The following is a 26,467-nucleotide window of genomic DNA, read 5'->3' as shown; positions in this document are numbered from 1 at the left end:
TGAGCATAGGAGTTCAAGCTTACAGTGAATTCAAGGTTACAGCGAGCTATGATGATGCCACTGTATTCCAGCCTGGGTGACTGAATAAGACCCTGTCTCAAATACACAAATAAAAGTTCTGAAAGAGAGACAGATTGTAGCAGTATTGGTCCCTGTCTGGCAAAGAAGGAAGGAGATTTTTCCTTTCTTATTTTACATGCATTCGTATTGCTTGACTTTCTTTCACTAATCATGTACTACTTTTGTAATTTTTTTTTTTTTTTTTTTTTTTTTTTTTTGAGATGGAGTCTCACTCCACCCAGGCTGGAGTGCAGTGGCGTGATCTCGGCTCACTGCAACTTTCGCCTCCCGGGTTCAAGCAATTCTCCTGCCTCAGCCTCCCTAGTATCTAGGATTACAGGCACCCGCCACCACGCCTGACTAATTTTTGTATTTTTAGTAGAGACAGAGTTTCACCATGTTGGCCAGGTTGGTCTCAAACTCCTGACCTCAGGAGATCCACCTGCCCCGGCCTCCCAAAATGCTGGGATTACAGGCATGAGCTACCGCACTTGGCCTGTAATTTATTTTATAAAACAAAATTTAACCAACCAATTGTTTTTAAAGTATGTTCAAGTAAACTCAGAACTGAAAGTTTAGCTTTGTCTAGTTCACCAAATTGTTGGGTCCCAGTGTCTTCCCAGTCCTCTATGACTAGAATCTGCTTCCTTCATGGCTCTTTCAAGTACCTTTTCCAGCAACATTCAAAAAGATAGGTTACTATTAGAATCGTTTCTTAAGGTCTTGATTCTCAAATCACTTGCAGCCTTCCAGTGCAGGTTGAAATTTCCTATGAGCATCATTTGGCTTCCAAAGTTGAAAAAAAAGGAAAAGGAAAAGAAAGAAACCTTATGTTCCCCATTTTGTAAATGTAAAGAAGAAGGTGGACCTGGCCCCCTCATGACCCCATTCTCATTCCCACCATCCTGTCATCCCAACATGCCATCATCCTAACATGCCGTCATCCCAACATGCCATCATCCCATCATCCCATCATCCCAACATCCCATCATCCCAACATCCCATCATCCCAACATCCCATCATCCCATCATCTCATCATCCCAACATCCCATCATCCCAACATCACATCATCCCAACATGCCATCATGCCAACATGCCATCATCCCAACATCCCATCATTCCATCATCCCAACATCCCATCATCCCATCATCCCAACATGCCATCATGCCAACATGCCATCACCCCAACATCCCAACATCCCATCATCCCAACATCCCAACATCCCATCATCCCATCATCCCATCATCCCAGCATCCCAGCATCCCATCATCCCATCATCCCATTATCCCAACATCCCATCCTGCCATCCTGCTACATGCACTTTCTCCTCCTTAGCCTCTTTCAAAATAACCACCTAGGTACTAAGACTTCCATCTATGACTTCAGTGGAACCTGAACACTTCCTTCGAGAGCTACTGGGAAAGTCTCTGCCCCTGGACCTTTACTCTGTGTGCCACTGGGCTTTATTAGGCAGTACTGAGTTTCATAATTGCCACATACCTATCCATGTGATTTGCCTGAGGTCAACACAGTCTTGCCCTCTTCTTACATCATTTTCCCTGTAGAGGAATGTTACTAATATTTACTATTTGATGCAATGGAAATTCTCAATAATAGGATAATCTTTTAATAGTGTCCTCTAAATGAGGTCAAATCTATGGGGATATGACCATGAGCCAAATAGCAGTGGCCATCTGGCTATGTTAAACAGAGAGCAAGGCCTATTATGGGTAAACATAGTTCTTGGGGACACTTTGGGTTCTTGCAAAACAAATCCTTTTCTAAACGATCAGAGACTTACCAATTCTAAAGGGTGGGAAAAAGAACGTTGAAAATGTCTCGTGCTGGCCGTCCCTCTGCCACTCCCCTGGAATGCCTGAGAACAAGAGTGAGCACTGCCTTGCCCGCTGAGTTTTGTGAGAAGTCCCAGAACTGAATTGCTTTTGTGCTCATTGTTTCAATGATAAGCAGTCCCTGAACCCAACTTTATCAAAGGGCCAAACTCACATCTTAGTTCCCACAGTTTGGAAGGGAAATATTTATGAATAACCTCAATTTTGCAAGAGAGATTGGTGTGATAAAAATGGAATAGAAGCAAAAGGGTGCACCTCAAATGACTGACAGTTTCTTTTTTTAAGTCTCTCAGAAAATGATTTGGCTGAAAATATTTTTTGAAAAATGATTCCCAAGTCCCTGTGTTCCTACACTTTCACCAAAGAAATGTAAACACATCTCTACTTTTTGAGGATTACTGATTGTGTTTGAAATATGCATTTTTTAACGACAAATTCCCAGATTTATTATTTGTCAGTTTATGTATGTGAATAACTAAAAAAGCAGAATGTTAGTCACGAGAAAGAAAGAAATATGCCCCGGGGTAACAGATATTTCCAGAATCTGAGATGTATGTTCCATTAAGAGAGGGTTTTGGCCAGGTGCGGTGGCTCACACCTGTAATGCCAGTACTTGTTGAGGCCAAGGTGGGCGGATCACTTGAGCCCAAGAGTTTGAGACCAGCCTCGGCAACGTAGGAGGACCTCATCTCTACAAAAAACACAAAAAATTAGCTGGGCATGGTGGTGTGCACCTGCAATCCCAGCTACCCGGGAGGCTGAGGTGGGAGGATTGCTTGAGTCTGGGAGATCAAGGCTGTGATTATAACACTACATTCCAGCCTAGGCTACAGCATGAGACCCTGTCTCAAAAAAAAAAAAAAAAAAAAAAAAGAGAAGAGTGTTTTGGTAAATGCCGAATACATTTCTAGTTTCTTAGTATGTTACAGGTAGGGGACCATGTTCCAAAGTGTGATCATTAGTAATGAATTTATTATTAAATCCAAGATTTACTAGGAATGATTTAATCATAGTGTGCCCATGTGACCAAGAGGGAACAGCAGCCAGACAAGGAACCCTGCTTCCCAGAAAGAAAAACAACCACTGTTAGCAGATTTTCACAGTATCAGTTAAATATTCTGTCCAGAAACTCCCTGGATGCCTCCTCAGCTAGGATACTACCAAAGATTTCAAACTTGGTGAATAAAAAATAATCCCAGCCCTTTGGAAGGCCAAGGTGGGAGGACTGCTTGAGCTCAGGAGTTCGAGACCAGCCTGGGCAACATAGTGAGACCATTTCTCTCCAAAAAAATAAAACAATTAGCAGGGCATGGCGGTGTGTGCCTATAGTCAGTCCTAGCTATTCAGGAAGCTGAGGTGAGGATCACTCGAGCTCAGGAGGTCGAGGCTTCAGTGAGCCATGATCTTGCCACTATACTCCAGCCCGGGCAACAGAGCAAGACACTGTCTCAAAAAAAAAAAAAAAAGACAATATCAATGATAGCAAGCAGTAATTAAGAGTTTACTACATGCAAGGCACTTTTCTTAGTGCTTTACAGGAGTTATCCCCATTTTATGCTCCTAACCACCCCTGAAGTGCGTGCATGCTATTATATTCCCATTTCTTAGATGAAGAAACAAAGGCGCAGAGAGACTGATTAAAGGGTTCAAGGACAGTCAGATAATAATTGTGAAGTCTGAATTTGAACCCATGCATTCTAACTCACAGTGTTCATATTTTAGCCCCTAAAAGGGCATTCTTGCATTCAAAAGGAGTCCACGTGAGGTGATGCCAACTGCACCATTTTCCTTCATGCCTGTTCCTTTAGTTAAGGGAAGAGAATTGAAAATCAGCATTTTCTGCTGGTTTTTTTTTTTTTTCTTCACTCTCCAAATTGTAAATGTATTCTGTCATGCCACCGTGCGGCTGTGTCATTTTCTACTCTTTCCTGTGGTTACAGCACCATCAGAGTAATGCTGCCTAATGTCATTTATATTAAGAGGAAATGGAAATAGTAAGAGACCCTTCTTTTTTTTTTTTAATTTTTTCGAGACAAGGTCTCACTCTGTCACACAGGCTGGAGTGTGGTAGCGTGATCACAGCTCACTGCAGCCTCAACCTCCTGGGCTCAAGCAATCCCCTTGCCTCAGCCTCTTGAGTAGCCTGTGGTCCCAGATGGATGTGTACCACCACACCCAGCTGATTTTGTTTTATTATTATTATTTGTAGAGACTGGGTTCTGGCTATGTCGCCCAGGCTGGTCTCGAACTCCTGGGCTTAAGTGATCCTCCTCGGCCTCCCAAAGTGCTAGGATTACAGGCGTCAGCCGATGCCCAGCAAGAGTCTCATCTTTACCTTTGCCCTTTTCCTCTTGGTCTGGTTTTCTGAGGTCAATTTCAGCAGAAGGTCTACTTTTGCATGCATCAGTAATGATCCTGAATGAGCAACTATGAAATTCAACAGCATTTCAAATCAGTCCTGTCAGTTCTGACCTTTGTTGTATAGAGAAATTCTGCTTGCAAGATGAATGAGAAGGAATTACACCAGAGAGAGACAAGGAAATAGGAAAAAATAAAGAATGTAGGCACTTTGTCAACCAAGGGGAGGGAAATAGGGGCAGGAAACAAAAGATAACGATATAAGAGAATCAAGGAAAGCAACATCTAGAAAAAGGCAGTTTGCAGGCGGTGGAGGCTGCAGTGAGCCAAGATGACACCACTGCACTCCAGCCTGGGCAACAGAGCAAAACTCTGTCTCAAATTAAAAAATAAAAATAAAGGGCAGTTTGTTCTAGCAAAAATATGCAGAATATTTCAAGGTAGAATATATTCAGTTAATCAATTCTTCCATTGCTGGACACCATGATTTATGTAAGGTATTTCTGAATATTTATTACAAAAATTTTCCATCTAACTCTCTTGCTGTTAGTTGTGTTTGAAGAGCCAGAAAAGCTACAGAAGATGAAATAATACAGAAACTGTAAACAATGGTAACCAGGAAATTAGGTAAAACCATTACTTTTACCATATACTAAAATTGAATTTTTTTTTTTTTTAGACTGGGTCTTGCTCTATTGCCCAGGCTGGAGTACAGTGGTGCGATCTTGGCTTACTGCAAACTCTACCTCCCAAGCTCAAGTGATTCTCATGCCTCAGCCTCCCAAGTAGCTGGGATTACAGGCAAGTGCCACTGCACCTGGCTAATTTTTGTATTTTTAGTAGAGGTGGGGTTTCACCACGTTGGCCAGGCTGGTCTCAAACTCCTGGCCTCAAGTGATCCACCAGCCTTGGCCTCCCAAAGTGCTGGGATTACAGGCATGATCAACCACACCCAATCTGAAATGGAATATTTAGTTTACCCTTTAGAGAGTAACTGGTCAACAAAATATTGAATATCAGTAAGCATTGCTAAAAGTTGTTTTCAACATACATGCTCATGACAGTAATGGTTATCACTTTTGCTCTTGTTATGTGTCAGGTGCCATGCCAAACCTCACATGTATTTTCTCCTTGGACCTCACGTAATAGCCCTATAAATATTATCAGGCCAAACCTGAGGGCCAGAGTGGTCAGATAATTCATCCAAGGTCACAAAGCTAGTAAGAGGCAAAGCTAGGATTTGAACCCTGATTTACTTGCCTTTAGAAGCAATATTTTTAATTTCTGTACTCTACTGAAGCCTTTAAATCAATGAATCTCAAATCATATGCAAAAAACTGGCAGACAGCTGTTTTTAATGCAGAGACCCAGGCCTCTGCCTCAGAGAGTCTGTTTCCAAAGGTCTAGATGGGGCCTGGGGAGGGACATTTTCATAAGCACGAGTGGTAACTCAGATAGAGGTGGTCTATAGACAAGACTTTGAGAGCACTGCTCTGGACACTTTCACAGAATGGTCTCGACAAATCCACATGGATATAAATCTACTTGACCTTTGTCACAAATATTATTTTATGAATAACAGAATCATTAGTCCTGTTATGGTCAAAAAACGAAGACGGTGGAAAAGGAAAACTGAAAGAACCTCACATAACAGCCCTGTAAAATTGGTGAGAGAGAATTCCTTAAAGTCAGTCAGAAAGGGGATTCCTCCAGCAATTATGTACCCTTACTTCCTAACCTGGCCTTAAACAGACCTGTGAAATATGTAAATTTGTCTTTGCTATCTCTACCCCTCAATCCACTTTGGACAATCTCTCCCCGGCTACCTGTCGACTTCATCCTGCATGGGGTCCACACCAAGATGCTGGACAAAACTCCCAACTCCCGACTTTCCCTCCAGCCTCAAACAGTCTACTTACTTACCAAGATGTTACTCTTGACCAAGAGATTGACAGGTTCATAAGATAAAATAAATCATTCTAATGCAATTCTTTCCCATTTTCCCCACTTCCCAATTTTCTCCTAACACAATGTGTTCATGACCCAAAGAAGCCAGGCATGTCTGCAAACTTTTTCTTTTTCCTTTTTTTTTTTTTTTTTTCGAGACAGTCTCACTCTGTCACCTGGGCTGGAGTGCAGTGGAGCAACCTCAGCTCACTGCAACCTCCACTCCCCAGGGTTTAAGCAATTCTCGTACCTCAGTCTCCCAAGTAGCTGGTATTACAGGCGCCCGCCACCATGCCCAGTTCATTTTTGTATTTTTAGTAGAGATGGAGTTGCATCATGTGGGCCAGGCTGGTCTCCAACTCCTGACCTCAGGTGATCCGTCCGCCTCAGCTTCCCAAAGTGCTGGGATTACAGGCGTGGGCCACCATGCCCGGCCTGCAGAAAACATTTTAATGGGTGATTCTAATCACAGGTATTTCAGGCACTGCTGGCAGGCCAGTGGGGGAGATATTTTTGGTCAGATGTGCCTTTCAATGCCTCATAAATCAGGCTGCCTAGGCAGCTTCCTAATTTTCCCTTAGGCAGTGGCAGTCCTGCACACACACCCCATTGTAGCCCTCAGAGGCTTAAGAAGTAAGGAGAAAGGTGAACAAGAAGTGACATTGGGAAAGGAAAACATGGAGGTTGGCTTCACCTACCCTCTCTCAGAAATGTAGATTCAAGCCACAAATAAAGTAAGAGAAATCCACATGGACTCCACACTTTTCCTTCCCATTCCTGGGAACAAGAAATAAAATAAAATCTAGGATAGCGTTTTTTTGGTTACATATGGGGAGAAAAATCAAGGAAATGTACACAACTCGTATCACAGCAAACAGAATTCCTTAATGTCAGAAACACTCTTACATACCAACACTCTCTCACACATGGAGATTTGCTGGGCAGTGACCTTCGGTGACCTAGCTTTTGATACCAACTGAGAATACACAACTGGATATTTTTATCCACATGTTCTCTGCCTCTCTGATAAATGTTATACTAAACAGTGGGAAGCAAAAAATATAGTGAATGCAGTTTTTCAAACCATATTTACAAGTACACTTGATTTGCATGCCCCCAAATTTTATAGTTTTTACCAAATGCTTCAGGAGAGAAGAGGAAGTTTAGGAACAACCTGCCGCTCCAAGTTTTCACTTGCCCCAGGATATTATCTACCAGAACTGGCCAAGGCTCTTTGAGAAGTCGTGTTTAAAGCCTCATATTGGTCAGGCTCACATCTATAATCCCAGCACTTTGGGAGGCTGAGGCAGGAGGATCCCTTGACCCTAGGACTTCAAAACTGGCCTGGGTAACATAGGGAGATCCCGCTTAATTAATCCAAAAAATTTAAAAGTTAGCCGGGCATGGTGCCACGCACCTATGGTCCCAGCTACTTGGGAGGTTGAGGTAAGAGGATGGCTTGAGCCTGGGAGGTTGTGGCTGCAGTGAACCATGATTACGCCACCTAACTCTAGCCTGGGCAACAGAGTGAGCCCCTGCCTCAAAAAATAAAAATAAAATAAAAGTTGACTTTTCAGGATTCAAAAGCTTTATGAAATGTCTTTTCCTTTTGTAAACACAAAATAAAATACACGTGTAAAAACAAAACAATAAAGACCTTAAAACGTGAAGAGTAATTTGTGATCTACAAATCTATAAATGAATAAATACATTTATAAACTATCACCTTTATTTTGAGACAAGGTGCTGCTCTATCATCCTGGTTGGAATGCTGTGACGAGATCACGGCTCATTGCAGCCTGGACCTCCGGTGGCTCAAGTGATCCTCCCACCTCAGCCTCCCAAGTAGCTGGGACTACAGGCATTCGTCACCATGCTCGGAATGTTTTTTTTTTTTAAGAAGATACAAGTTCTCCCTCTGTTGCCCAAACTTAATCTATAAATTTTTTTGGCAATAAATAGATGCTTCCGCTTTCTAACTCTCCCACTGAATAGTTCATTATGAAAATTCCTTACTGAACTGATATGATTTAAGGAAAGATAGTGTTGGGATCAGCATTTTCAGAGTGTCAAACACCATCACAATCATCATCTCAAGGAATCCTTGGAACAACTTTGAAGTTGGGATTATTATCTCATTTTACAGATGAGGACCACGGGAGTAAGGGGAGTAAAGTAACTTGCCCTAGGCCAGACGGCTAGCAAACTAGCAGAGCCAAAACCCATAGGTGCTAAGTTAATGAATGAACCTATAGGTGCTAAATTAACAAATGAAGATCTACAATCCAACAACACTATGTCTGCCTGATTCCACACCGTGTGCTCCTGCAGCTACATCATACTGCTTTAAAGCTCTGAGCTCCCAAACGGCGTCATTTGTTGGATTGCAGATCTTCATTCATTACTTTAGCACCTATTTCTTGTCAGCCTCCTGTGCAATAGGTCCAGTTCTAGGTTCTGGAGATATGGCAGCGCATGACACAAAATCCCTACTCTGCATTCTACACTCTCTGTTCTAGTCTGGGAGGGCCTTCGGAAGATTGCTCTAATAATCCCTGCTTTTTCTCTCCATTGTAGGGCTTCTTTAGGGAGCGCTCAATGCCCTAAATGGATTGAGAGAAATATTTTGTTTCCATCACTAAAAGGAAAATTGAAAACAAGAGACCCCATCCTCTTGATTGCACTGAATACTGTTTTCCCCCAGGTGACCTGAAAGCAGTCAATGACTAAATTCTCCAGAGTAGAAGGCTGTTATAATTGGACAATTGCCACAGAACAGGAGTGTGTCCAATGGCCACAGAACAGGAGTTTTTGAGTTATGCTTAATGCCCACGAGGAAGTGGCAGAATTCTTCCTCTCACCACCCATTACCGAGCTGACAAGGTCCTGCTCTGTGCTGTGTTCATTAATTTTCCTGTTGGCTTTAAAGATTTACAACAGCTCCTGTCTGTCCCCCACATGAGAGAAAGTCAGGGATCCCTGCGCACCCAAGCCAGGGAGCACTGGCTGGCTTTGTTCCCCACAAGCCTGCTGGGGGCTCCTCGACTCCCGTCATGGTAGCTTGGGAAGATTCACTTGCCTCTGTGAGAAATAACAGTGACCATAAAAGAAAAAATAAATTCTAGGCATTCTTTCAAGTCTTTGGGAAGTTCCGGCACATTCCAGCTGCGAAAGAATTCAAGTCTCTCCACTCATGTCAAAGCTCCAGCCTCATGCATGTGTGCTTTGCACATTTAATAGACCCAAGCCTAGTAATTAACTCTATAAATTCTCTCCCTGCCTTATTTGTCATGAACTGCAAGCTGATTCTACAGGGAGGCCAACCTGGGATTTAGTGAGTTATTCTCAGGCTTTGGGCAATGACAGATTTCAAAGGTTTGAAGCTTCTCAACATTAAGCATTGCTATTCCAGAGCAAGGAGGCAATCATCTGTGACCCAGAGATTTTGCTGAATATTTTATTCCTTAAACTTCAGAAATTCACATCCATAACTATTTATGGTTGTTGTAAAGAGAAGTCTTCACTCCTTTCGCAGTCCAGACAGCCAAATGTTCTTGTGTCTTTTTCTAGACCCAAGTGCGTCCTCCAGATCACCTCTGTTTGAGCCTCTCCTGTAAATCTCAAACTCACCTATGATTCCATTTAAGAAGACTCACTTCTTGCTTACCTCCTAGCTTCTCTTTGTCTATTTCTTCCTCCATAAAGGAAGGGAGGGCCAGACGCAGTGGCTCACACCTATAATCCCAGCACTTTGGGAGGCTGAGGCAAGAGGCTTGCTTAAGCCCAGGAATTTGAGACCAGCCTAGGCAACAAAGCAAGATCCAATCTCTAAAAAAAATTTTAAAGCCAGGCATGCTGGCTCACGCCTGTAATACCAGCACTTTGGGAGGCCGAGGTGGGCAGATCGCCTGAGATCAGGAGTTCGAGACCAGCCTGGCCAACATCGTGAAACCCTGTAATCCCAGCTACTCAAGAGGTTGAAACAGGAGAATTGCTTGAACCCGGGAGGTGGAGGTTGCAGTGAGCCGAGATCGTGCCATTGCACTCCAGCCTGGGCAACAGAGCAAGACTCTGTCTCAAAAAAAAAAAAAAAAAAAATGTAATTAGCCGGGTGTGGTGGTGCATGTCTACAGTCCCAGCTACTCCGGAGGCTGAGGTAGGAGGATCCCTTGAGCCCAGGATTCTCTGACGTTGCAGCGAGCTATGATCATGCCACTGCACTCCAGTCTGGATGACAGAGTGAGACTCTGACTCTAAAATAATAACAACAATAGTGAAGGAAGGGAGAAGAATAAAAAGACAAACAAAAGAAGCTGCTTCAAGTTTTCTTAAGGCAAGAAAAAAAAAATCATCATTAAGAAGTATTCCTGAGGCCAGGCACAGTGGCTCAAGCCTGCAATCCCAACACATTGGGAGGCCGAGGCGGGCGGATCACCTGAGGTCAGGAGTTCAGGACCAGCCTGGCCAACATGGTATCACCCCATCTCTACTAAAAATACAAAGATTAGCTTGGCATGGTGGCGGGCACCTGTAATTCCAGCTACTCAGAAGGCAGGGGAATCACTTGAACCTGGGAGGCGGAGGTTGCAGTGAGCTGAGATCACGCCACTGCATTCCAGCCTAGGTGACAGAGCAAGACTCTGTCAAAAAAAAAAAAAAAAAAAAAAGTATCCCTGAGGCCAGGCATGGTGGCTCACACCTGTAATCCCAGTACCTTGGGAGGCTGAGGCAGGAGGATCACTTAAAGCCAGCAGTTTGAGACCAGCCTGGGCAATATGTGAGACTGTCTTTATTTTATTTCATTTTTAATTTTTTTTTTTGAGATGGAGTCCCGCTCTGTTGCCCAAGTTGGAGTGCAGTGGCACCATCTCGGCTCACTGTGACGTCAGCCTTCCAGGTTCAAGTGATTCTCCTACATCAGCCTCCCAAGTAGCTGGGATTACAGGCACCCGCCACCACACCCAGCTAATATTTTTGTATTTTTAGTAAAGACAGGGTTTCACCATGTTGGCCAGGCTGGCCTCGAACTCCTGACCTCAAGTGATCTGCCCGCCTCGGCCTCCCAAAGTGCTGGGATTATAGGCGTGAGCCACCATGCCCAGCCAAGACTCTGTCTAAAAAAAAAAAAACACTTAAATTAGCTGGGCATCGTGATGTGCACCTGTAGTCCCTCCTACAGGGAAGGCTGAAGTGGGAGGATGGCTTGAGCCCTGGGGCTCAAAGCTGCAGTGAGCAGTGATAGCATCACTGCACTCCAGCCTGGGCAACAGAGTGAGACTCCAGAAGGAGGAGGAGGAGCAGGAGGAAGAAGGGAAGGGAGAAAAGAAGGGGCAAGGAGAAGAAGGGGGAAGGAAGGAGAAGAAGAAGGGGGAAGGAAGGAGAGGAAGGAGGAGGAGGAAGAAGGGAAGGAGGAAGAAAAAGAAAAAGAAGAAGGGGAGGAGGAGGAGGAAAGGAGGAAGAAAGGAGGAGGGGAAGGAAGAAAAGAGGAGGGGAGGAGGAGGAGAAGGAGGAGGGGAGGGGAGGGGAGGGAAGAACAGAAGAGAAGAAGAGAGAAGAAAGAATAAGAAGTAGTGTTCCTGAGCATCTAAAACTGGTGCAAATTTAGGCTACTAGTCCTAGGAATCCAAAGTGCTGACCTCGCTAACACGGCAGAGATCATTACTGCACCCTACAAAGAGAAACCATTTCTTTTCTTTTCTTTTCTTTTTCTTTTTTTTTTTTTTTTTTTTTTTTTGAGACAGAGTCTTGCTCATTCTCCCAGGCTGGAGTGCGGTGGCGCGATCTCGGCTCACTGCAAGCTCTGCCTCCTGGGTTCTCCCCATTCTCCTGCCTCAGCCTCCCGAGTAGCTGGGACTACAGGTGCCTGCCACCTCGCCCGGCTAGTTTTTTGTATTTTTAGTAGAGACGGGGTTTCACCGTGTTAGACAGGATGGTCTCGATCTCCTGACCTCGTGATCCGCCTGTCTCGGCCTCCCAAAGTGCTGGGATTACAGGCTTGAGCCACCGCGCCCGGCGAGAAACCATTTCTTTATGGCACCAGAGATTTAGCATTTAATGCCTTCCATACAGAATGCAAGTGTCCTCATGCCAACAGTTGGGAATGAAAAATGAAGGGGTAGAAGAGGAGAAAAGACTAATACAATTCAAACACTAGCCAAGAGAAGCCTGACTCGGGAAATAATGGAAACAAGCAATAATGTGGTGCCCTGGGAGAAATGCTATCGATGAGTTACAAGTCAGCGCTGAGAGAGCCCTGAATGAGACTGTGGAAGACATTTCAGAGAAGGCGATCTGAACTAGGTCTAGCATCAGCTTCCTAGCTTTTGAATCTCACTAGGCAAGGGGGACAGAGCTCCCTGTTGTGGTTTATAACAACTGTGTTAACAGACACCCAGACTCCCCTGCAATCCAAATACTGTTGTCGCTGAGGGCTGCTTTATATGAGTTATCTTCACAATCTGATGGTGACCTCTGAGGCAGATGCTATTATTATTACTCCCATTCTACACATGAGGAAGGGAAGCTCAAGTAAGTAGGCTGCTGTATCACTGTTAGTAAGTGACGCATCCAAAGTGCAAGCCCAGGTCTGCGCCCCAGAGTCCATGCTCTGTCATCACACTGAAATACCTCCTCCTGAGCGCACGCTTCCTTGGTCTGCAGAGGCAGCTAACGACCCTGGCTCCCCCTGGATCTCTCTCTTCCCTCAGGATCTTTTGCTGGAATCATTCAAGAATTGAGGCCTGAGACAATGAATTGGGTTAGGAGCTGTAGGTGACTCCCTACAGCAGCAGTTCCCAGCCTTTTTAGCACCAGGGACTGGTTTCAAAGACAATTTTTCCACAGACACAGAGCAGGGGTGTGTCGGGGTGGGGTGGGCAGTGGGTTGGTGATGATTTGGGATGATTTGAGTGCATTATATTTCTTGTGCACTTTATTTCTATTATTACTGCATTGTAATACATAATGGAATAATTATACAACTCACCATAATGTAGAATCAGTGGGAGCCCTGAGCTTGTTTTCCTGCAATCAGATGGTCCCATCTGGAGGTGATGGGAGACAGCAACAGATCATCAGGCATTAGATTCTCATAAGGAATGCGCAACCTGGATCCCTCGCATGCACAGTTCACAGTAGGGTTCACGGTCCTGTGAGAATCTAATGCCGCCACTAATCTAACAGGAGGCAGAGCTTGGGGGTTAATGCAAGTGATGGGGAGTGACTGTAAATACAGACGAAGCTTAGCTTGCTTGCTGCCACTCACCTGCTGCTGTGTGGTCTGGTTCCTAATGGGGGTTGGGAACCCCTGCTCTACAGCTAGTCACCATCAGCAATAGAAGCTTCATCGTCCCCATTCTCTTCTTCCTGCTAAGGCTGAGAAAGGTGAGTGCCCTTTGATTTTTTTTTTTTTAATCACTGACTGTAGGAAATGCTGTCACCATGGTCCTGTTACCTGATAGAATACTCTATAGAAGAGGTCTGGGTGAATGAGTGGTACTCCAATTGCCTAAAAAGGAAACCATGCATTAGGATAACGGCCAGTAGGTAGCAATGTGCAATAATATAATCGTTGTCATATATAGTCTATTCTCTTCCTTCATACTGTGCAAGCTCTTTGAGGGAGAGGTCCCATTTGCTTTGTTCACCTTGCGTCCTCAGGCAGATCACAGTGTCTGGCATATTGTAGGTGCTCAAACAATATCCGTTAAATGAATAATTAGATGATGTCTTCAGATTACAAAAGCATGCCCAACTTTTTTTTATTTATTCAACCATTTAACAAACATCTACTGAACAGCTGCTGCTGCAAAAAAAAAAAAAACAAACCAACATAATGGAGTGGTTATGTACATGTAATCTAGAGCCAGATTGCTTGGGTTCAAATACTGGCCCTGTCACTTGCCAGTTGTGTGACCCTGGGCCAGCTAACTAAGCTTTGTGAATTTTAGCATCCCAGTCTCCAAGTGGAGAAGATACTAGCACCTACCTTACAACGTTGTTGTGAAGATAAAGTGGATGAATATAGGTAAAGTATTTAGAACAGTGTCTGGCATATAATCAATACTGGGTGTTTGCTACAGTGACGATGACGTACCAGGCTGGTCAGGGCACTAGGAACACAGGAGAAAAGAAGTCAGATAGGTCCTTACATGCATAGAACTTAGATTCTAGTAAGAGAAACAACCAAACAACCTATAAACAAAATTTCAAAGATTTGTAAACACCGAGAAGGAAATGATGCTTCACTGCTGTCGAGAAACCCACACTGAAACGGAGTTTAGCATGCAGAGTGTTTATTAAGGAGTGTCAGTGTCAGTGGAGATGGGGAGGAGGAACTGGAAGTGAGCAGAGAGAGAAGGTGAACTGCAAAGCATGCCTCGTGATAGCCTCAGCCAACCCCAGGAAGAATGCAGAAGTGAAATGACCCTTCAGGGTCATCCCAACTTGACCTGAGGCAGACAGGCCTTCAGATATCCCACTGGATGCCGGCCACCCTAGAATGGGGCATGGCATTGGGGAAGGCTCTCTGTGGCTGAAGCAATTCCTACAGGGGCTAACAGCTGGAGACTGTCTGCCACCGGCCCTCCCAGCAGCTGGAACAGCCAGGCCTCCATTGCAGGAGTATCGGCCACACACACAGTTTGCAGATAGTGGGAGTGGGAGCTACCTCATAAAAAATAGTGATACCTTAAATGTTACCTCTTTGATGTCATATTTAAGCTGATAACCATATGGTGAGAAGGTGGTAGACTTCCAGATAGATAGATAGATAATAGATAGATAATGATAGAATAAATAGATGGGAGAAAACACTCTTATTAAAGGGAATAACAAGTGTGATATCCCCAGGTTAGAACAAGCTGGCAGCACAAGTGCAGATGGCAAGAAGACCCATGAGGCCAGAGCATGGCATAAAATGAGGTCTGAAGAGGCCAGCAAGGGTTAGAACACAAGAACCTTACAGGAGTTCAGATTTATTCTAGAAAATGATGAGTAGCAATGGGAGGGATTTATTCTTTTCAAAGGTCGCACTAGCTGAACGGACTGAAGAAAGAACCAAAGTGAAAGCAGAAAGAACAATTAAAAGGTTACCGAAGTTTTCCAAACACGAGGTGGCATGAGGGTGAAGATAGAGAAAAGTGGCTATGTTTATATGCAGTGCTCTGTAGGAAAATCCACAGGGCTTGCTAATGGATTAAATGTGGGAAGTGAAGGAAAAGGGAATCAAGACTGACTCCTAGTTTTCTGCCTTGATAACTGGAAGGATGACGGTATAAGAGCAGATTCAGGGATGAAAATAAAGAGTTGCATCATGGATTGTTTCAGTTTGAGATGCATGTTAGCCAGGGAGTGGAGTTGCCAAGCAGCCAGATATACAAGTCCAGAGTACAGAAGAAGCAAGGTCAAAGGCTGAACATCTGTACTTGGGAGGTATAAGTAAACCGATGCTATGTTGATTTGCTATCGCTACATGACCATTCCCAGCACTCAGTGGTGTAAAACCATTGATTTTTCCTGCCATCTGCAGATTGCCTGGGGTTCAAGTGAGACATCTCTGCTTCTGTCTGCAGGTCTGTGGGTGAGGTGGGCAGCTCTACTCTGTCTCTCATCCTCCTGGGACCAACAGGCCAGCCAGGCAATGGCAGTGGCTCAAGAGGAAGTACTGGAGACCTTAAGAAAGACCTGGGGGCCAGGCACGGTGGCTCATGCCTGCAGTCCCAGCACTTTGGGAGGCCAAGAGGAGGAGGATCATTTGAGCCCATGAATTTGAGACCAGCCTGGCCAACATGGCGAAAACCCATCTCTACCCAAAAATACAAAACTTAGCCAGACCTGGTGGCACATGCCTGTATTCCCAGCTACTCGGGAGCCTGAGGCATGAGGATTGATTGAGCCCAAGAGGTTGAGGCTGTAGGGAGCCATGATTGTGCCACTCCAGTCTGGGTGATAGAGTGAGACCCTGTCTCAAAAAAAAAAAAAAATTAAAAATTAAAAATTACGATAAATAAAAGGTGGGGGCTCATGATATACCTGTACTTCTGTCGATATATTATTACCCAAAGCAAGTTACACGTCCAAGTCCCACATCAAGGGCAGGAGAAGTATATTCTGCCTAAGATGACACACTGGATGCAGGAAGTGGGAGAGAGGATAAAATTGGGATCCATGATGTAGTCCACCACAGATGAGATGACCGGGACAAGAATGTAGGCAAGGCTGGACTCGGTGGCTCACGCCTGTAATCCCAGCACTTTGGGAGGCCGAGGCAGGCAGATCACAAGGTCAGGAGTTCGAGACCAGCCTGGTGAAACCCCGTCTCTACTAAAAATATAAAAAATTAGCTGAGTGTGATGGCACATACCTGTAGTCTCAGTTACTCAGGAGGCTGAGGAGGAGAATCGCTTAAACCTGGGAAGGGGAGGTTTGCAGTGAGCCAAGATCACACCACTGCACTCTAGCCTGGGCAAAAGAGAGAGAGTCTGTCTCCTAAAAAACAAAACAAAACAAAAACAAACAAACAAACAAACAAAAAAAACAGAATGTAGGCAAAGAACAAGGCCTTGGACAAATCCCTAAGGTATCTCTGCATTTGCTGCTCAACTACAAGAAGAGAAACAAACAAGGATTTAGAAAGAGAAGCAAGTGCCATTGGAAAATAATTAAGAGAAAGTTAGAGAAATAAGAGAGAGTGAGATTTCAGGAAGGAGACTGTCAAATGTTGCTGAGAAGTGAAACCACATGTGAGCAGAGAAATGGCTACCATAACTGGCAGCCTGATCGACCAACCCGGATTTCCTACGGTAAGACAAGAAGACAGCTGAGAGGGTTTTCATGTCATCCTGGGTTCTCAGACAGCAAGAAAGCAAATTCTGTGTGGACAATGAAAAAAGACCGCTCTGTTCAGAATAGGAGGATTAGGAAAGTGGATAAGGTTGGAAAGGTTGTTGAAGGCAGATTGTCAAAGCTCTTGAACACCTGGCTAAAGAGTTGGAACTTGGTCTATTGGGCAAAAGGGAGTAATCCAAACCTCTCTGAGCAGAGAGTGATTTTCTCGAGTTTTGTTTTAGGAAGAAAAATCCAAATGCAATACAAGATGGCTTTGAGAGAAAAGAAAGTTGTGGCCAAAAAAAAGCCAGTTATCCCGGTTCTGTTGGTCTAGCCTCTTGCCCAGACCTTAACCTCTCCAGAGGGCCTGGGGTCCTTTGACACTAAGTTGCTGGTGCTTGTAGTTGTTTGTTTATTTATTTATTTATTTGACAGAGTCTCATTCTGTTGCCCAGGCTGGAGTGCAGTGGTGTGATCTTGGCTCACTGCAACCTCCGCCTCCCGGTTTCAAGCGATTCTCCTGCCTCTGTCCCCCAAGTAGCTGGAATCAGAGGCATGCATCACCACATTCGGTTAACTTTTGTATTTTTAGTAGAGACGGAGTTTCACCATGTTGAACAGGCTGGTCTCGAACTCCTGGCCACAAGAGATCCACACCCCTCAGCCTCCCAAAGTTCTGGGATTACAGGCGTGAGCCACCGCACCCAGTCAGTTGTTGGTATCTCTCTTGCCTGCTTCCCCCTTGCCTGATTGACCTTAGTTACTTTATGATAACTTTCTAATTGCAATCTGCATCCTGACCCTCTGCTCCACTTTCCATCCCAGCACTCGCTCATTTAGGAAAAGCAGAGGCATCTCCTTCCCTCTTGTGTTCATGTAGGAAACATCTCCACCCATGAGTTGCAGGTGGTCATAAGGGAACCAGAGCCTGGCCTGTTGGACCAGGCTCACAATTTCAGACTGCTGCTCAGACCTGTCCCCCCAATTTCCTGCTGCTCTCCTTCCCCAGGTCCCATTCCGGTCCACCCTCCCAGACTCCTTACAGCCTGCTGAACGTCCATGGAGTTCAAAGCATGGTGACAGCACCTGACTTGCTGGCGTAGGCTCTATTCTTCCTCCTGCCTCACCTCAGGTGCGGTATTGGAGAGATCTTCCGCCTTGTGCAAATGCTGGTCCTATCTAAAGTCTCACTTGGCTCCTCCAGTGACCCTTAGCAGAAAGTTGAGGTGGGGAAAGCACGTAAGCAAGCCCTGATTCCGAGAAGCAGTCACTACCTCCACTACGTGACACCATCTGCACCATTTTGCAAGAAGCCTAAAAGAAAAATACACCAACAAGTGTCTCACATAATGAAATATCACTATTAGCATTACATAGTAATTTGGCTTGGAAAATTTTTCCTGCATTCTCACGCCTGGGCTTCCAACAGATCTACAGCAGGATGAACAGATGTTGTTTCCAGAACATAAGGATTACGTGAAATGAATTATAGTTAACATTAAGAAGTCATTATTGCATCTGTGCTAGGAATTTTCCTTGTTGATTTTATAGGGCCAGGAGATTTTTTCCATAGCACATACATCTTCAGTTGCTATGCATGGTATTTTCCTGTTGTCCACCAGCCAAATATTCTTTAGCTGACTGGTTCCAGTGGGAAATACAGAAAAGCATAAAACTGGAAATGAGGAAGTAATGACATCAGTGTTCAAATCACAAAAAACAACGTGAAAACAAATATTCCACTTTAACCTGGTTTATGCTGTTAACGAAGGATTGGATTTGGCAAAATGAGAAACTGCTAACTCTTTTGTGTCACTGCCATTAAGTAACAATTTGTTTTCCTCAATTTGGTGTCTCTTTTGCCAAGAGCGCTCACTGGGAAGTCTTTTCCCATGTAAAGGGACACGTGCACGCTCTCGGATTCCACCACTGGGTTCTAGCTGCACTCCTTGCTACTGAATCCTCTTGTGATCTCTGCCTCTGAGAGCAGCCATGCTACCTGCCTGGTGACAGAGCCACTCTGAGCTGCCTGTTCTCACATTACGTTACATTACATTATGTTACATTACATTACATTACATTACATTACATTACATTACATTACATTACATTACATTGCATTCCATTAGGCAGTTACAGAAACAGCCTGAACTCCAGACTCTGCTCTCTGATTATTCCATTATTGGATTTATTTCAGTTTGTGATAACCAGACTGCATTACTGTGCCCAACAGGGACCAGTCTCTTTAGTCTTAGGCTCCATGCTGTTCCCTCCCGCCATGGCCTCCCCTACCGGCAAAGCTTCATGTGCTCTGATGTCCCTTGTTGCCTTGGCAGTTAGTCACTAACATCTCATAGTCACTTCTTTGCCATTGCAAATAGTGCTGCAAGGAATATTCGCGTGCATGTGTCTTTATGACAGAATGATTTATAGTCCTCTGGGTATATACCCATAATGGGATTTCTGGATTGAATGGTAGTTCTGTTTTTAGCTTTTTGAGGAATCACCACACTGCTTTCCATTGCAGCACTATTCATAATAGCGAAGACATGGAATCATCCTAAATGCCCATCAATGACAGATTGGATAAAGGAACCGTGGTGTATATGTATACCATAGAATACTATACAGCTATAAAAAAGAAACAGATCATGTATTTTGCAGGAACATGGATGGAGCTGGAGGCCATTATCCTTAGCAAACTAACACAAGAACAGAAAACCAAATACCACATGTTCTCACTTATAAGTGGGAGCTAAATAATGAGAAATTGTAAACACAAAGAAGGGAACAGCAGACACTGGGGTGTCTTTGAGGATGGAGGATGGGAGGAGGGAGAGGAGCAGAAAATAACTACTGGGTGCTAGGCTTAGTATCTGGGTGATGAAATAATCTGCACAACAAACCCCGTGACACAAGTTTACCTATATAACAAACCTGCACAGGTACCCCGAACCTAAAACAGAAGTTTTTTCCTAAAAAAAAAGAGTTATTTCTTAGAGGTGCTCTGCAATACCTTTGTCAAAGGGTAGCTCCTAGCCGTTTCTCCAGTGAATCTCTATACTGCTGGCATAGATTATATTTCATAGCTCTTTCCAAAAAGCCTTTTTGAACTAAACTTGTGTAAGTCCCTAAAACATTAGTAGGGGAGGCCAGGCATGGTAGCTCAGGCCTGTAATCCCAGGACTTTGGGAGGCTGAGGCGGGCGGATCACCTGAGGTCGGGAGTTCGAGACCAGCCTGACCAACATGGAGAAACCCCGTCTCTACTAAAAATACAAAATTAGCCAGGCGTGGTGGTGGGCACCTGCAATCCCAACTACTCAGGAGGCTGAAGCAGGAGAATCACTTGAACCCAGGAGGTGGAGGCTGCAGTGAGCCGAGATCACGCCACTGTACTCCAGCTTGGGCAACAAGAGCAAAACTCCATCTCAAATTGTCACGCTCAAAGCTGCCACTTAGACTGTGTCCTATGGGCCCACTGACTCTCTTGTAGCCCCATGTCCTTGAGTGTGTTATTGGCCTTTCCTAAATGAATCCTATCCCTACTGTCACCTCCAGATGAAACAAGGATGCATTAGTAACACTAGCCCCCAGTCTCTCAGTTCCCCAGGTGTAGCCCTACCATAGCCTGGGTTATATTTTTAAAGGAATGGAGTCCATGACTATAGGCTGTGTAAGAGTCAAGTCACTCAACTATTTATTAAATGCCTTTTTATGCCCAGTACCAAGGAGTTCCTGGCACCCAATTATCATCACTAGTCTCAACAGGAATCCCTGGAAGGGTGATTACATCACATGCTTTTCACAGCCCCCTTGACCTCCAGTAGCTGTGGTGTAATACTGGGTGATCACGGACATAGAATAGAGCAAGTCTAGGCTGCAGATGACCCCAAGGCAGACGCAGTGCAGCTGACTCTCCCATCCTCCTCCATCCTTCAAAAGGTTCAGAGTAAACAGTGCCTTTACGTTAAGGTCATTATTCTGTGATTCCCTTCTCTGGTTCATTACTTCATGTCTGTTGCTTTGACTATAAACACAGACCAAATGCCAAGACAGAGAGTAAAGTCACCAGGAAACCCAGCTCCAGTGCCAAACCCACCTTTGCGCCCTTGGACTGCAGCTATGTTTGTTTAAGGATGGCAGGAAAAAGGTGCACACATGGCTCAGTGCTCATTTGCTTCCTGCTCTGTTAGCTATTAAACCTCAGAAACTAGAGCAAGTCTCAGTCTCCCTCGCTATAGCCAACTGACTAGAACATTAACCTCCAGTTTAACATCTGATATGGTTTGGCTGGGTCCCAACCCAAATCTCATCTTGAATTGTAGCTCCCATAATTCCCACATGTTGTGAGAGGGACCTGGGGGGAGATAAATGAATCATGGGGGCAGTTTCCCCCATACCGTTCTCACGGTAGTGTAAGTCTCATAAGATCTGATGGTTTTGTAAGGGGACACCCCTTTTGCTTGGTTCCTATTCTCTACTTGCCTGCTGCCATGTAAGACATGCCTTTCACCTTCCGCCATGATTGTGAGGCCTCCCCAGCCACGTGGAACTGTGAGTCCATTAAACCTCTTTTATAAATTACCCAGTCTTGAGTATGTCTTTATCAGTAGCATGAAAACAGACAAATACAACGCCCAATGAGTGTTTGCCTCCTCTCCTCTTCTCTTCTTTTTTCTTATCTCCTCCCAAGTTCCTGTGAGCTAAACACCATAATGTAATAAACAAGAAATATATGTTGCAGAGATTTCTCTTGTTTATGGTTCTCATAGAAAAAATATTGTTGATTATCTTAACCTGCATGTAACTTGTAATAACAAAAAGATTTCTGTCAAATAATTCTCCCTTAATAAATTCCCTTTGCCATTATAAACTAAGACATGACCTTAAAGAATTAATACCCAGACAATACAACATTTGTGTGTTATTTAATTAGCTTACTGCTTTTGTTAATGTACATTCCTGTGGTCACACACCACTTTCCACTCAAAACTGAAAAAAATACTACATGAGATGAAAACATTTTTTAACCAGTGTGCCCATATTTGTGCTCCCTTAAAAAAATTTTTTTTAACCTCCTAGCCAGGAGTTTTGAGGTTATTTCAGGACAATAGCTAATTTATTAAGTCCTACACAATTATAACAACAATAAGTCTTTGTGCAAACTTTTGGCATACTAGAGATTTGGGGTTAAAAAAAAGACAGAGAGAATTTGTCAGATCCAGCAGAGACCACTGTCATTTTGGTACCATCTAATCCCCATTATGAAGTGATTTTTATCAAACTGGGAAGTGATCATCTGGCAGCATAAACGACACTGGAGAAACAAATTCAATACATCAGAGAGGTTATTCCATGTCATCTACATGCTCAAACAAGAGAGACAGAGAACCCTGGCTCTCATAAATCCTTAGCTTCCGGCCAAAGGCCTCTCAGAGCTCTTGGCTGCCTAATCAGATGTCTGGGATTGTGAAAGCAAAGAAAGTTTATGGAGCTGAGGGGAACCTCTGATTTACCATAAAAAGGAGGTTTGAACTGGATGACTTCTTCAGTATTCTACATAATTATCTGATAATTATGTAATTATCTAATAATTATTATCTCCATTTTACGTATGACACAACGAAGACTATAGAGGGTTGAGAAACTTGCTCACAGTCCGGCAGCAAGGAAATGATGGATTCAAAATGCGAATCTTCCCACTACACCCGCATTACAGAGGGGGCTGCAGACCTTTACCGGTGATTCCATTTCAGCCCCACCAGGCTGCCCAGTCTGGGCATGATGTAGTAACCCGGTGACTCACAGCACGGCACTCATGAGGTTGAGAGTCATTCGGTGATTCAGCAAGTATTACTGAGCAGCTACTAAGTGCCAGGCACTGGTCTAGGTTCTAGGGATACAGCAGTGAATGGAAAAAACTTCTGTCCTCACTGAGTTTACATTCTACTCAGGGGTAATAGATAAATAAATAAGTACCTAATAATGTCAGGTAGTGATGAGTGCTATGAACACAGATAAGGAAGGGCAGGGGGCAGTGGCTCATGCCTGTAATTCCAGCACTTTGAGAGGCCAAGGAGGGAGGATCGTTTGAGGCCAGAAGTTCGAGGCCAACCTGGGCAATATAGCAAGACTCCGTCTCTACAAAAAATAGAATTAAAAAATAATTGGATAGGATGGTGTATGTCCATGGTCCTAGTTACTTGGAAGGCTGAAGACAGAGCAGCAGGAGGATCATTTGGGCAGGCGGAGGCTGCAGTGAGCCAAGATTGTGCCACTGTACTCCAGCCTGGGCTACAGAGTGAGACCCTGTCTCAAAAAATAAATAAATAAATAAATAAAATTTAAAAATATATATACATTTGAAAAGAAGAAGAATACATTCTCGCAAAGACTGAAGGAAATGAGGGGAGGGGGAAGAAAGTGACCCATGTGATATCTGGGAAAGAGCACTTCAGGCAGAGGGAACATCAAGGGAAGGGCCTAAGCAGGAAGCTCAGACAGTTAAGGAAAAGTTCTTAGAACGCTGCGCCAGGCTGCAGCAGAGCGAGCAAAGTGGCAGTTGAAAGAGATGAGGGGCATGGGATGGCAGGGATGGAGGGGATCAGGAAGGGCCCTATGGCTTCTGAAAAATAATTGGGATTTTACTCAGTGTGGAAGTCACTGGCAGGTTTTCTGTAGAGAAGTGACATAGTCTGATTTACATTTTAAGAGACTCACTCTTAGTTGCCAGCTGACTTGGCTGTCACTAGTTAGCAAGGCCCCAAACCACGAACAGAATGAGAGGTAAGATGATAGTGCAAAAACCTCAGGTTTGGGAACTAGATCTGGTTCCAAATCTCAGGCTTCACCATCTGCTGGCTCTATTAAACTTGCACTTGTTACTGTAGCCTCTCTGAGCCTCAGTTTCCCAACTGCAAAAGGAAAATAAAATAACCTCCTCTATAGTTATTAATTAAATATAAAGCACATGAAATATAGTAGTTAGCACTAAAAAAAAATAAAAAGAAAAAAACCAGTCATTGTAGTTATTTGATTTAGTGACCAACTATTGAGTTACTTTATCATTATTAAAAATAATGCAGGCAAAAATTAGCCAGGCATGGTGATACACACCTGTAGTCTTAGCTACTTGGGAGGCTGAGACACAGAATTGCTTGAACCTGGGAGGCGGAGGTTGCGGTGAGCCGAGATCACACCACCGCACTCCAGCCTGGGTGATTGAGGGAGACTCTGTCTAAATAAATAAATAAATAATATAGGCAAGACCTGGATTGAATAACATTTCTTCTCTGCCACTAGAATAATCACAATAAAAAATTACCAGTGGGGAAAAAGCAAAAGAAAGATGTGCTCTTTCTTGTTCTTAAAAAACAACCTGGAAAATTGTATCCTGGGAAATTTTTACATATATACAAATAATTGTAAGGCAAGTAATGAATCTCAGTTCATTGTACATAGTTTCAGGAATTAGCATTTATCCAATCTTATTTTATCTTGTTTGTCTGGAATATTTTAAAGCAAATACCAGATATATTATCATTTCAACTATAAATCCTTCAGTTTGTATCCCTAACAGAAAAGTTTTTGTGTCAAACAAAACTAGCAATCATTTCTTAGTATCATCTAGTTAGTACCTAGTCCATGTGCAAATTTCTCAACTGTCTCTAAGTATCCTTTTACAATTATTTTGCTCAAATCAATCAATTGCAGTTAGTTGACAAGGCTCTCAAGTCTCTATTTATTTATTTATTCATTATTTATTATTTTAAGATGGAGTTTTTTTGCTCTTGTCGCCCAGGCTGGAGTGCAGTGGCATGATCTCAGCACCCTGCAACCTCCACCTCCTGAGTTCAAGCAATTCTCCTGCCTCAGCCTCCGGAGTAGCTGGGATTACAGGCGTACGCCACCACTCCTGGCTAATTTTTGTACTTCTAGCAGAGACAGGGTTACATCATATTGGCCAGGCTGGTCTTGAACTCCTGACCTCAGGTGATTCACCCGACAGTTTTTGAAAAAAACTGTCCCTCTCTATGCAAAGACAGCAAATACTATACTGGGAACACTCTCCAGTGCTTCAGAGAGGAATAAGAGGAATGCTTTTTTTGTTTCCAAGAGAGGTGATGAATACTATCAACTCCTGTAAAGAAAATACCATGTAATATGGTGAGGAGATGACCGAGAGCCGACTTAGACTTTTTAATACGGGTATAAAGGGCTGTTATGGAAACAGCCCATATGATCTGAGGCTTCTCTTCCAGTCCTTGAATTATCTGGGATCTATCAAGAGAGAGGTATTTAGATGATTACCATGGGAAAATGACCAACAGAATTTCCTGTTTTCTGTTAAGGAGCAACCAGAAAATGTTTCCTTGTTGGTAAGAAATGACAAGAGTGTTTCCTTCCTGACTGGCAGAAAGGGGACAGGCCAGTTGTCACTCTGGAAGGCCGACGCTGCCCTTAGCACTGATGGCCTAATTGGGCTGGGTTAGCTAAATCCAACTCTGGAGTCATAGCTAAAGCTAGTCGGCCTTCATTAATTCTGTCAGGTAATTCTTAGAACAAGACTCAAAAGAATTACAGGAATACTGATAAATTCGGAATGAGCAGAAGTGGTTTTTTGAGATGAGAGAAAAGAAAACCAGGTGAAGATAGCTCCTTTTGATTCCATACCACGGGATAAGTAAGCTTTGCCAAAGGATCACTTGTGGAAATAACTACCAACATGCTAAACTTTCAAGATCTTGTCCAAGCAAGTCCAAAAGTCACATTTAGATATTGGTTCCCATACAGTTAAATAAAGTGTATTTATTTAATTACTTAATTTTAACTATCAAGTACAAAATCCTTTTGCAAACCTTAATAAAACCCAGGATCGCACCACTTCACTCCAGCCTGGGCAAAAGAGCGAAACTCCGTCTCAAAAAATATACACATATATGGTGATAAAGTTTCTCATTTTCCAACGCAGCTTCACATTTGAGCAGCGCTAATTGATACAGCATTATGGCAGGGTTTTAGTGTGTGAGTGGGATCCAAAACAATCCTGTAAAGGGGTACAGTCGGCCGGGCGCGGTGGCTCAAGCCTGTAATCCCAGCACTTTGGGAGGCCGAGACGGGCGGATCACGAGGTCAGGAGATCGAGACCATCCTGGCTAACACGGTGAAACCCCGTCTCTGCTAAAAAATACAAAAAACTAGCCGGGCGCGGTGGCGGGCGCCTGTAGTCCCAACTACTCGGGAGGCTGAGGCAGGAGAATGGTGTGAACCCGGGAGGCGGAGCTTGCAGTGAGCTGAGATCCGGCCACTGCACTCCAGCCTGGGCGGCAGAGCCAGACTCTGTCTCAAAAAAAAAAAAAAAGGGTACAGTCCTGTTGTATGTTAACACACTGATCACGTGAGCCTATGAGATGAGCCA

The 26,467-nt window shown here is 43.9% G+C and overlaps 1 long non-coding RNA gene across 1 annotated transcript; it reads right to left on the bottom strand.

Annotated features, from left to right (window-relative positions):
* Positions 1–713: 713 nt before the first annotated feature.
* Positions 714–7,050, bottom strand: LOC102145908 (uncharacterized). Its single transcript, XR_006690590.3, has 3 exons — positions 6,919–7,050; positions 1,563–1,621; positions 714–846 (listed from the first exon to the last, which is right to left on the bottom strand). It is a non-coding gene; the product is annotated as an uncharacterized lncRNA (long non-coding RNA).
* Positions 7,051–26,467: the final 19,417 nt, after the last annotated feature.

The sequence above is a fragment of the Macaca fascicularis genome, chromosome 11 (genome assembly GCF_037993035.2).
Source record: "Macaca fascicularis isolate 582-1 chromosome 11, T2T-MFA8v1.1".
In the NCBI taxonomy this organism is placed as follows: domain Eukaryota; kingdom Metazoa; phylum Chordata; class Mammalia; order Primates; family Cercopithecidae; genus Macaca; species Macaca fascicularis.
Note: the sequence above shows the minus strand (reverse complement) of the source record. Positions and strands in the feature narration are given on the sequence as shown.